This window comes from Excalfactoria chinensis, chromosome 11 (genome assembly GCF_039878825.1).
Source record: "Excalfactoria chinensis isolate bCotChi1 chromosome 11, bCotChi1.hap2, whole genome shotgun sequence".
Lineage (NCBI taxonomy): Eukaryota > Metazoa > Chordata > Aves > Galliformes > Phasianidae > Excalfactoria > Excalfactoria chinensis.
In genome coordinates, this window is record NC_092835.1 from 9,835,001 (window position 1) to 9,847,304 (window position 12,304).

General features: G+C 37.2%; 1 long non-coding RNA gene across 1 annotated transcript in view; it reads left to right on the plus strand.

Annotated features, from left to right (window-relative positions):
- Positions 1 to 11,300, plus strand: part of LOC140257139 (uncharacterized) — a 109,167-nt gene extending 97,867 nt beyond the window's left edge. Inside the window, exons 2-4 of the long non-coding RNA XR_011904974.1 lie at positions 1,713 to 1,813; positions 8,809 to 8,967; positions 11,146 to 11,300. This is a non-coding gene — a long non-coding RNA (uncharacterized lncRNA). The remainder of the gene's footprint in view (positions 1 to 1,712; positions 1,814 to 8,808; positions 8,968 to 11,145) is intronic.
- Positions 11,301 to 12,304: the final 1,004 nt, after the last annotated feature.

The window sequence follows — 12,304 nt, forward strand, 5'->3', positions numbered from 1 at the left end:
TGGAGGTAAAAGTGGAAAGAACAGATTTTTTTATTTTTTTATTTTTTCCTCTGGCCCTGTGAGTCCTGACCATAGAGAATGAATGGCTTTAGAACTGTACCCAGACAGAAAAATCAATGCTTCATATCAGGAGGCTTCAGGGGTTAGGCTCCCATGTTCATGTCAACAAGGCTATTGGTTTTCTTAATACTCCAAAGTTATCGTTTCCTCGCTGCAGGAGCCCACCACTGTGACTTGTGTGGTCACGGCTATACAACAGCATTTTCCCTTGGCCAACAACTGTGCTGCCAAAAAAAAGAATTAATTGTTGATGAGGTACATATTTTTACAAACAAAACCATTAATGAGCACATGAAAGTTAGTATTTGCTGACAGGGTTTTCTCTATAAAATTATGCTGGTTTGTTCAGGCTATGGGAGTTGCTATAATTTCACTGATCTGATGTTGTGAACTAAAACATTACTGGGGTAAAAAGTAATATGTATTGGAAAATCAGCATTAAAGAAAGTGGGCTTTGCCCCTCCTGCTCCCCCTCATCTGCGTATTCTTGCTATTGGTGCTGAAAGGCCTCTGCTGCTTCTGGTCGAATTCCCTTGGAGTTTTGTCATGTCGTTGCTTTAATCGGAACGGGTGGGTTTGTTCTGCAGCCATCGCTTCTGCGTTAATCGCTTCTTCCTTGTCAAGAAAGTCTTACAGTTTGTCAATAGAATTATGTTACATGAGGTTAAAATCCTGTTGTTACAAACAGTATTTTTTGTCATCATACAGTAATAAATAGACTACCTGAAAACGAGATCCTCTTTGAATTTTTGTCAATTTAATTAGTGTAACAACTATATTTGGTTTACTGTGCAAAAAAAAAAGCTGAGCTTATACGCCATCAGAAGGAAATCTGGCTACTGTGTGACTCTTGGCATCATCTCAGTTTGCATAGGGAAAACTGAGAGCTTTCAATGTTGCACCAGGTGAGAGGGGCTTCTCACGATGTTGGTAATTTGATGATTTGATGGCTTCCCCCTCCTGCCTTCTCCCCCCTTTAAATATGTTACCAATGCTTGCTTTCTTTTTTCTTTTCCCTGTACCGTCTTTAGTGACACAGTGCTAACACTGAAAATGCTAGCGGCTACAGTGAGCATTGCTCACCCAGAGCAATCGGATGAAAAGGCAGTGCAGATGTAATTTGTTTTCAATGGCTGTTTCAAAAGAATAATTGTGGTGACATTGTGGGATCAATATTATAGATTTTTGTTTTCAAGTACACTGTATGTGTGGTGCTAAAGGGAGGCAGGAAATATAACACTGCAGCCTGAATACAATAAAAATGGATTGAGGTCTGTGGGTATTGTCGGCTGGTAGCCATCATGGGTTTGGAACATCATTGGTGGGATTACAGCGCTTGTCCTCTGGGCTGCTATTTCATTGTGAGTGCATGCACATTTGCTGCAGTTTTCCTCTTTAGCTCCTTAAGGGACCTGCTTACTGAACTTGTACAAACTAACTGGAGATGAGGAGCTGCGAATGCTTCTTTGGCTTCCATCTCTAACAAGTGGCAGGATTAAGAGACCGGGGGTTAAAGTTTGCCACTGCATCAGTTAATTTGCCGGGCCACGCTGCTAAAGTAAAATGTATCACAGCAGAACCTGAGGTGGGGAGGGATGGATTGCACACGTATATGAGCGTTTCAATTCTCTTTCTGTTCCCTGTCTCTCCAGGCCACCGTGCTAGATAAAACTTCTTTAAGGCACCTGAGAGAGAGAGGGAAAGAACACCTCCAGAGAGCAGCCTGCTGATAGAACCTACTTCTAACAATATGGTGAGTGTCATTTTAAAATACCGTGAGAAATATGATGTGGTGATCAAGGACTTCCTGCTTTAAGGGTTTCATGTATCAGGGTAACTAGACAAAAAATGTAGTTCCCAGGGTGAAAATTATATTAACAAAGAATTAGTAATAAAGCTGAATAAATGTAATGAGATGTGAAAGAGAGTGCATAGCACATTTTTTTTCTGTCTTTCATAATTAGGCCCTGAAAGAAATGGAAATTCAGACAAAACACCTTCCTCATTACCAATTTAAATATTGGAAATTAGAATGTGTTGTTATTGGATGGCCAATTCTGTTTTTTTTTGTGTGTGGATTTTTTTTTTTCGTTTCTTTTTTTCTTTCTTTTTTTGGGTTCACAAGGTGAAGATGCTTCCTTTGGTGGCTGCTTTAGAAGAAAGGCTTTTGCAAAATGGTTGTTAGCTGATTCTCACTGCCGGATTCTACTCCTTTCTTTGCTGAAATGATATTTACCCAAACTTTGCTGACAGCCTGCATGCTACAGGGGTGGCCCAAAATCATCCTTTGTTATTCTCACCAGCTATTTATCGTATCTATTAAATCACATAGTTTCCCAGCGTAAGTTGGAAAAACAGTATGTGCTTAATTTGGACAATTAATTCCACAACAAATACACCCTCTCTTGGCCTCTTTTATAAACCAGAACATCAAGCAGCTGTTCTCCTGTCCCAGGAAAACTAGCCTGTAACTTTTACTAGTGAATATTAGGTGAAACAAGACACCAGACTCAGAGATCTATCTCAAACAATAAATCATGTTTATTTATTAATGACTCAAAGCCTGTAAGAGAAACTTTTCATGAAGTTTTTATTTCTACATTTTATAAATCTTTAAAGTAACGGAGACTAATCTCCAGTTCCTCTCCTCTGCCTTAATGTTTTGTACAAAGCATAAAACTCCTTTCTAACACTGAAGTAATATTTAATTCTATTTGAAAAACAACATATGCAAAACAATGTTGTGTTATAGGGACAGTTACTAACCTCTGAGCTGGGTTCTAGAAACTTATGCTATGCTTGAATTTACTACCATGTATGCTCAGTCTGTGTAAGTATATCCTATCAAGTACATTTTGGCTGCTTTTGTCTGAGTGAAGGAAACTAGGTGACACACATATTTGTCATAAACAAAATACTGGAGGAAGTACACATATAGACCTGGGAAGTATTTGGAAATGAGAAAAAAGGTTAGATGAGTTCTGAGCGCTTCATCTGAATTGGCCATCTCTGTGATGTGCCTTGTGATATAGGGCTCCACTCAGTCTGGTGCAGGAGCTTTGCCCTGAGCTCTTGGAAAGCAAGTGGATTCAACCTCCAAATGTTTCTGCTGTATCGCTCCTCATCTCGTTCTATACCTAAAGGAGATGATGCAGATCTTGGATCAACCTGCATCAACGTTTGGAAGTTGTTGGCAGCTATTATCATTCTGAACTGTTGTTGCTTTAAACTGTACTTGGCCACACAGTCTAGTGCAGATGCACTTCCAAAACATGTGGGTGGAGTGGAGCTTGTGAATTTATTGTACTGACTCTATGTGCTTTCTATAAGGAGTAAGAAGTTGTGTGAAGTTTGTGTTTCTGTGAATTTCTTTACTACAGTTGCCACTGTACTTGTTGGCACGTGTTTGAATAGTCTTCCCTATATTTGCTCTGTGTGGCTTTATTTTTCATTTTTGCAATCCTTGAGGACAAAGGTTATTTAAATCCAGGTCAGTTTTAGTGCGGATGGTCTGCAAGAGAGGTGGGGGTTGCAAAATTGCAGTTCATGTTCTCTCTTCTATGTTGGCTGGTGGAGCTAAGCAAAGGCCCTGGTACCCATCATGTCCCTTTCAATCATTCACAGGGCTTGTCCACACCTTTCTTTTAAAATGGTCTGTCTGGGAGACAGAGCCTGGTATGGATTTGATTCAATTCTGATATCTTCATTCTGCTTGTGCCCATTTTTGTGTACCCTGACTTGTAGGTACCCTTACAGAATACATCACAGTTTCTTTGTGTTATTTCTGTGTAGAGATGTGGGTATCAAACTTTAATTTGCAGACTTTGGGACCTTGTTAGATGGCTTTGTAAGCGGAACAAGGCAGGTAATCATTATCTGATGTCTGTATGAGAGAAAATGAAAGTTGCATTTACACCATAAACTGTGCACTTCTTGATTTCAGAGATGGTGGTTGATTGTCCTTAATATAAATCCAAATTAATTTTCTCAGTGAGATTGTACTGATTCTTTAGAAGAAAATGAATAAATGGCAATTTCATAGTTGTCATAGTTTTGGCTGGGATGGATGGATGTAGTTTTCTCTGTAGAGGCTTGTATTATGCAATGTTTTTCCATGACACTTGCCAATCTTTTATTTATTCTCTTCAAATTAGTCGTGTGTTATATCTCATGGAATAGTTTGTATACAATCTTCTTGCCAATACAAAGATATTTAAACTGTAAAAGGTTCCGAAGGTCTCCAACTGAATTGATCTGCCCTGTTTGGAAATGCTGCTAAAATATTTGCATTCTTGTTGAAATGTGGGCCCTGAAAATGTTTGTTTATGGGGTCAGCCTAAAAAATGTTCTTTTACATTAGGAAGATTTGCAAATGCAGTTCTAGGAAGTCAGACCTCAAATGATTTTTTTTATTTTATTTTATTTTTATTTTTTAAAGAGGTCTTGATAAAAATTTCTCTAAGTGCACTTCTCTCACTCCCTAGAAATTACATAACTGAAGTATTGTAATTATTTCCATGATACTGGTTTGTTTTGAAATATCTGTTCTGTCAGACTCAAACTAATTCTGTGTTCACCACTTTCTTGTAAACTTATACTTCTGTACATTGCGTGCTTTCAGAATCTACTTTGAGACTTTCATACTTTGGATACAAGACTGACAAGATAATCAGTTGCTAGTGCTCTAACCTTTTTTTCTCTACTTCTTTTTAAATGAGATTAAATGTGTTACCTGAGTTATCAATTTACTGCTAAATCTTTGGTTTTTTTTAATAGCAATTTCAAGGCCAGAACTTTACCTAGAATAAAAAATGTGTGTGTCCGTACTGAATAAATATCTAGGTGTCAATACTCTGCAATTAATAGATGCATGCTTCAAGACTTTTTTCTCTATATATAGAAATGGTTCTTTAGTTATTATTTTCAAATCTGGTCACAGGTAGAGAAAATAAGCTAGAAGGGCACTGGCTTTCTCCCAATACTTTGTCTACATGTGAAAACTGATGATCTGATGTTTATTTCATTAACGTAATCTAACTTGTCCAAAAATTCTTGTTTGAAAAGACATTTCCTTTCAGCTTGTGGCTTATGTTAGATATTGAAGCAACAAAACACCAGGCTAAAAGAATGCAAGGTGATAATAAGAGATGTATAATATGCTACTTTACTGGCAAATAATCAGCTTTAGAAATATCACCTGTATTTTCTATGTTTTCCATTATTTTTTGTCATGAAAACTGTATCATGTCACAGGAGGGTATTGTTCTTAGAGGATTCTAACAATTTTTGCTCCTGTATGACTTAGGTGAAGATTTTTTGGATGTCAGTCACTGGCAGGCATATTAAGGATGTAAAATGTGGTCTTAATGACTAATGCAGATGAGTGTTCTCTTTCAATGACACTTGTAAAAGAATGAATGAAGTAGAGGCAAAGACGCTGCACTAGCTAATAGTAATGCCATCCCTGATGGTTATCAAACAGCTAGAAATGTTCACCAACAGATAAACAAAGGATTTGGAAAATTAACTACGTGTAGAAAAACTGAGTGTTTACCACAGAAGAAAATATACTTTCATACTTATTTTTTACGCCCAAACGTTACTCCTTGAGAGTCATCATATTTTATGAAAACTTTTATTAACACTTCCCAATGACCTTAAAGCCATTGTGTTTTTATCAGTCCCAAGAATCATAATCTGTTTAAAAATATTTTTTTTTATCTTTATAAACACAATAAAGTAAGCTGTCCTGCGCACAGATTTGTAGATCTCATTAGAGATACTTTTTAAAAGGTACTCCATCTCTTGGGAAGATGATGACAAGTAATCTTGGCACACAAAGTTCTCAGACCAGAATAGTTTATTAAAATAGATAGTTTAATCTTTTCAGTATTTTTTTGGAGTGGGTGTACCTTTTAATTGTACTTGTACAACACGTTATGACTTGATCAAGAGAAAGACAAGGGCAGCTGAAAACAAATGCTGTGGCAATATCAGTTAGATGATATCCCAGGTGAAAAAATAGACAAAGTATTTGTTTAAGTTTTCAAGCATTATCAAAGTCATGAAAGAAAAATGGCGGTTTTAAAACTCATTAAAGTTAACATTTGTCTGTATTGTAAATGGGGTATATTCCCCAGGGTAGTTAGCAGCGTTGGTGGCATAAGATGGGGATAATTTTTCAGATGTACTGTTTCCAGTGGGCCAGTGTCCTAAGGCTTTGCTTTAAATGGCCTTTTTATGCAGTAGGATAATGGGCAGTTTGTGCATTGCTAAATCAGCCCTATTTTGTTAGGAATGTTACAGTCAGGGCACTTAACAATTTGTCAGAGGAAATGCAGAACATCTCTACAGGAGTCTGTTTAAGAGGACATCATTTCTCGATAAGCTCTTGCTTAGGTCAACATGCAGCACTGCTCTTACACTATTCCCCTGTTGCTTCTGCCACACGGGAATGCTCTGATTTATTAGGATTGCACAAGTCATGTCCTCCGCCTGACTGAATCCGCAATGTGGAAATTTTCTCCCCTCCCCACCCTTATTCCCTCCCCCCCTTATCAAAACAAAATGTAGAGGGTTACTGTAAAACCCTCATAAAGTATTTCTAAGAGGATTGCTTTAGTGAAATACCCGTATGTTGTACAGCATAATAATTGTATAGATGCATCTTATAAATGCATCAGGACTATTGTGGATTTGGAAAGCGTGCAATTTAAGAACATCAGCTGTTCTCACATTCTGTTATCATGCTACTGTGATTAAGTGTAAATGTAAAATTTGAAGATTGTGTACTTAGTGAATCTGATATAAATATATCCAGCTATTAAAAATGTTATAATTTTTAACCAGAGCACAAAAAAACCCCAAACAAACCAAACATCAACACAAATCCAAAAGTCAAAGTGAATTGCAATGATTGATATTACAAATGTCCTGTTAAATTTATGATTGTATTTCAAATTGAGGCATTTCTCCTATAAAACTTGTTTCATGAATGATGATTCTTTAGTCAGACCTGCTTTAAAAACTATGTCCAGTTCAGTGTTGTGTTCATTTCCTCTCTGGCAAAAGTGCTAGCACTCTGCCATTCAGACTCCTATTCCTGAGGATCATTGGTTTTGTTTCAGCATTGTGATATTTTAAATTCAGTGCAGCCTAGGACATTTCTAGTAAAAGAAGTGATGATGAGCTTTAGTATATTTGTGTTTGTGGCCAATTGTAATATAAAAAGAGAAGAAACTATTTTTGAAGGGATCAGAGCCGTTCCACTTTTCTTCCTGCAACTCACTGTCCATGCAAACATTTGTGCCTAGAATATTCTATGCTAAAGTTTCATTTAAAGGGTATCATACTGAGAGTAATCTTCCCTGGAAACGAATTAACTCCATTATTGTGGACTCATTCTTTTTCCCACTCTAAACTGCAATTTAGCAGTCTTTTTTTTCACCTCTGCCTTTCTCCCTATACGTCTTCCTGTGATGCTCAGGAATAAGGGTGATGATTATTGTTATTACATAAGAGTTGGTTTGAGCAGGGTTTCTCAATTTGTGTGAACTGTACAAAGATCTTTCTTACTTGCAATTCTGTGGTCAGGCATTCAATGATCAAAGGGAGAAGAGGAGATGCTCCTAGAGTATGTAAGCAGAATAAATAAGGAATACACAATGGAAATTGCTAAAAATAGATATTGGTGTCCCTTGTTCTCTCTATTTGCTATCGCTTCTGCAAGTGATGCTACTGAAACTGTATGTCGTAGAGGACATTAGCTATCCTCAACAGAACAGGCAATCTGGGAGTAAAGCGCTTGAGCAGATAGCAGGGATGGGAGGACAGTGCTGAGGAATGGAATACTGTACCATAGGCTATGTAATGAGTGGGTATTTCAAACCAAGTACTGAGCTGTACAATGATTAACAGCAGAAGTACCTTCTGCTGGCACTGCAAAGTGGTGTGGCTGCACTTCAGTTTGATATATAGGTAGCTAAATCAGTATGATTAGACTGTGCAAATTAATGTAACTTCATATAGGCATTGCCTGGAGAAGAAAGAATTTGATTTTCAGAAATGCTGGATATTTGCAAATTTCAGCTGCTTAAGGATTGCTTTGAAAAAAAGAAATGAATCTCTGGTGTGGAGCTGTTGTTTAGCCAGTGACTAAGATATAGTTTTTAAGGTAAAGAACATGGAAAAAAGAGTTTATATGAAGATATAGTGAAAGAAAAAACAAAATAGTCAGGCAAATTATATGAAAAAACATGAGAAGGCAGGTAATCATCAGAGTAAAATTACCTTTATTAACATTTGTTATTAGTATTTTTAGGAAAGTGTTAAATGGATATTGAGGAAACTGATATTGTCATACAAAATTTGTCACTTCGCAGTCACTACTTGACATCCAATTCTTTTATCTTTACTGTGCAGTATAAAATTATTCTGATAGCCACCATTTATTTTCTAGAATATTACAGAGAGCACTGTTAGCATTCCTTGCGGAAAACCTAGAGCAAAGATCAAGCACAAGTACTTTCTTTCTCCAGAAGTCAGCTGCAGTTAGGAAACGGTATTGTTTTGTTTTTTTTCCTATAGTGCTATTAAGTTCTGTAAGTTCTTGGATTACGTTTTGCTTGTGTTTTGATATGGAAATCTTTCAAATTCAGATTACTCCCCGATGAATTGTTAACTCTGAAACCTAGTGATGACACTAAACTGAGATTATTATTTTTATGTCATTTTGAATCCTTTTTGCAGAAACACTCAGATACTTCAGTGTCAGTTCTTTGACACACTGCACCTTTTCAGGAACTGTAAAAGGCAATCCCTTCGTTCCCTACAGAAGCACAGTGGGGCAAGACTACTTCTTGGAAGTTCTCTGGATGTCCTCATTCAGGGAGGCTCATAAAGAATCTGGTCAGTATCCCAAATGCATTAAGTGTAAACAAGCAAGCAGTACAAAAGCTGTTACTTCTGAGAGGTGGTGTGAACTCTATTGCTTTAATTACAAGTGTAAATGTGGGCTATTGGAAGCATTCAGTCAGTGATGAGAAGTGACTTTCAGTCATTGAGTTCAGCTGTGGTTCCTCAACAATGTTACATTTGTTTGAATATGGTAGATCGTAGAGAGCAATTTTGGGAGACATTTTATAGCTGTTCAGAGAGAAAAATTGGGGCACAGTCTAACAAGAGGAGAGAGACAACGCTGGAGATGTGAGATTAATCTTCAACAAAGAACTTGACACAACTGGACTAATTATAAGAGAATGTCACAGGATGATGGCAAGTGATAATGCTCAAATCATTCTCATACAATTCCAAAGAAGCAAACCATCTGTACAACTCAAAAGAGAGAAAAAAGATACAGGTTAAGGATTCTTGTTCAGCAAATATCATAATAGATGGGATGGATGTGAGAAGGGTTTGTATTGAGTTGTAGCAGCACTGGAAGATAAAGAAGAACTGGATAAGTAGAAGATGCCAGGTTGTTCTTGATTTTGTTGTACACTCCACCATGAGTAGCATGATTGTTTTTTCTACTTTGTTTTTGCTTGCAGACTTGCAAAATATTCTCTTGAGCTAATGATGATAGTAAGGATCAAGGGCTGATCCTCAGCCTGGAGGAAGGGAAGATACTATTCCTTTATTCCTCTCATCCCTGACCTTGCAGTCTCTGCTCTGCTGATCAGCAATTCTTAGAGCTACCAGAAGTGTCAGTGATTTAACTGAGCTGTATGAGGGGAAAAAGAAATACAGTTCTGCTGCCTTTTTACTCCTGACACACCCCATATGCTGAGATGGTGGGTGGCAGTAGGAGAGCTGGCACGTTAGCAGCAGTGTGTTCCCTGTGCCAGGAGAATAATCTGTTGACTAGCTTAGCCTCCTTTCTAACTCATTTCTACTTCCCGGGTAGCACTGAGAGGTGAGGTCTTCTCAGAAACTCCAGCTCTTTGAGTGCCTGAAAGGGCAGTCTTAGAGGTGAGTCTTAAGCTTGTATGCTGAATCTCCATTTTCAGTAGTGATATTAATATGTAAAAGAAACCAACAAACCTCCTAAGCTGTCTAAAACTTGAGTACATTAGCACTTCTCATGGAAATGATGCAACTGCTGTGCCTTTGTTCAGTTTTTAGGTACATATATACATGGGGGAATTCACTACGTCAGAAAATTCAAATAAATTCAAAGGAGAAACAACAACAAAAAAAATATTGTATTTTCTCTGTTAATAGCATTGCTTGTTAAACAAAAGTTGGCATGGAATCATGGTGTGAAATTGCCAAGAAAAGATTATTAATTTGGCATAAGCTTTAAGTAGCTTTATTCAGTATCAGATGAAAATAAGAATTATATGCATTTTTCTGATTTGTACTGCTAGTGAAAAGGAGAATTTGCATCAGAAGGAAAATAGGTGTACGCTGTTGGGGGGAGTTCATGTTCATCTGACAACTACAGAACTTGGCAGACAAGTGCAGTAAACTTGGTGGCAAGCAGCAGAGAAAATATTCTGCAGTGTTCTGCTGGAAGAAGCAAAATAGAACGGAATCAATCATCTTTTCAATGAGAGTTTGAGGTGATTTGGGCTTTGTTCTTAGCTCTGTGAGGACTTGTATACCCTTCTTTACTACCCATAGAGGAATTTCTTCCAGCAGGACTGGTGCAGGGCTCCTCCTTTATAACTGAGACCTCCATCTCCTGGGCTTATTAGCCCCTGTGAATTCACAGAGCTGAAGAAGAGGGAGTGGTCTTCGTTGCTTTGTGCAATTGTGGTCTGCTCCTTAGGGCTCAGGCTGTACCTGATGGCATTACTAGTTAGCTCAAGAAAGCTGCAAAACTGGGGAAATAGATCCTTAAACAACATGGTTATTAATTGACCTCTTTGCCTTATTGTAATGCTAGAAGTTGCCACATACATTCAGTCTTACTTTTTTTTTTCTCTGACATACGAACTGTCTGGTTTAGAAATACAAAGTCAGATAACTGAACTGTTTTGAAGAGACTTCTACTTGCCTTTCTTCAACTGCAGATTTGTGTGAATCTCGCTGGAATTCACTATCTGCTTTATTTTGTTCATTACCTTGTTCTGTGCTACACAGTGAGAGAGCAGCAAGTTATCAGACATAGGGACAGAAGGGGAAGATGAAGATAGCCTTCTTGTTCCATAAGAAGTGGGAGGTGAAGCGGCAAAGAAGACAGGAAGGCTGATTCGGGAAGATAACACAGCAGTTTACAACATGGAGGACAAGAAAACCTTGAAGGTAAAAGAACTGACAAAATTTCACAGCAGGCACTAGTGGGAGATGAGAATCCAAGGGAAACATCATGCCATGTGAGAAACAAGCTTTCATTGATCACAACATGCCATGTTGTTTCTATGATAGCACTGTCTAGGAAACTATTAACAGTGGTAAGAAGAGAATACAATATCTGACAACTTTTTGCTTTGTTTTAAGAGGTACACATTAAAAATACATCTAACGTATGGGACATAAAGAATCTAAATAATTTTATTAAGCTTCTGGTAGATGTGAATCTCCAGGGAATTTTATATATGCTTTTGAAGAAAACTGAAAAACATTAGGTTTTGCATTTCCAGGCTTACTTCATCACTTTATTTTGTTTTTAAAAAGAAATAGATGCAGAATTATTAAGTTACCAAAAAATAAGAAAAAAAAAATATATTTATATATAAAAGCCCCGAAATAGAAGCCTGAGCTTCATAAACATTTTACATTTTTGTATTTAATTTGTTGAAAATAGTATAAAATCTGCTCACATTTGGCATTCCAAATACAAATATTAGGAACCTAATTCCCCAATGTAGTGTAATTTTTTAACAGTGGGATTTAAGAGTCTTCCAAGAGATATTGTGCACGCTTTCATTTTAGGATAAGGAATTTTATTTGCATACAGAAAAAAATATCATGTATATTTTTGTACCTTCTGAAGACAACTGAACTACTGTGTATTATTTTCTAAGTGCATCTGCATACTCTACATTAGAAAAAGAAAACAAAATCCCACCAATGGTTTGTGAATTGAAAATAGACTTATGTAGCAGGAGCAAAAATTTAGTTTGGGGGATCGGTGTGTGTAGAGGGTCTTCTACCTCTATAATATAAACCTTCTATCTTCTAGCACAGGAGGGTTAAATGCAGAGCTTTTAAGTTGAGAAAATATGCAGCCATGTGAAAGGTTTGATGGCACTTTATACCCACCAAAAGCTTAAATGTGCCTGACTGGTTTTATTGAATA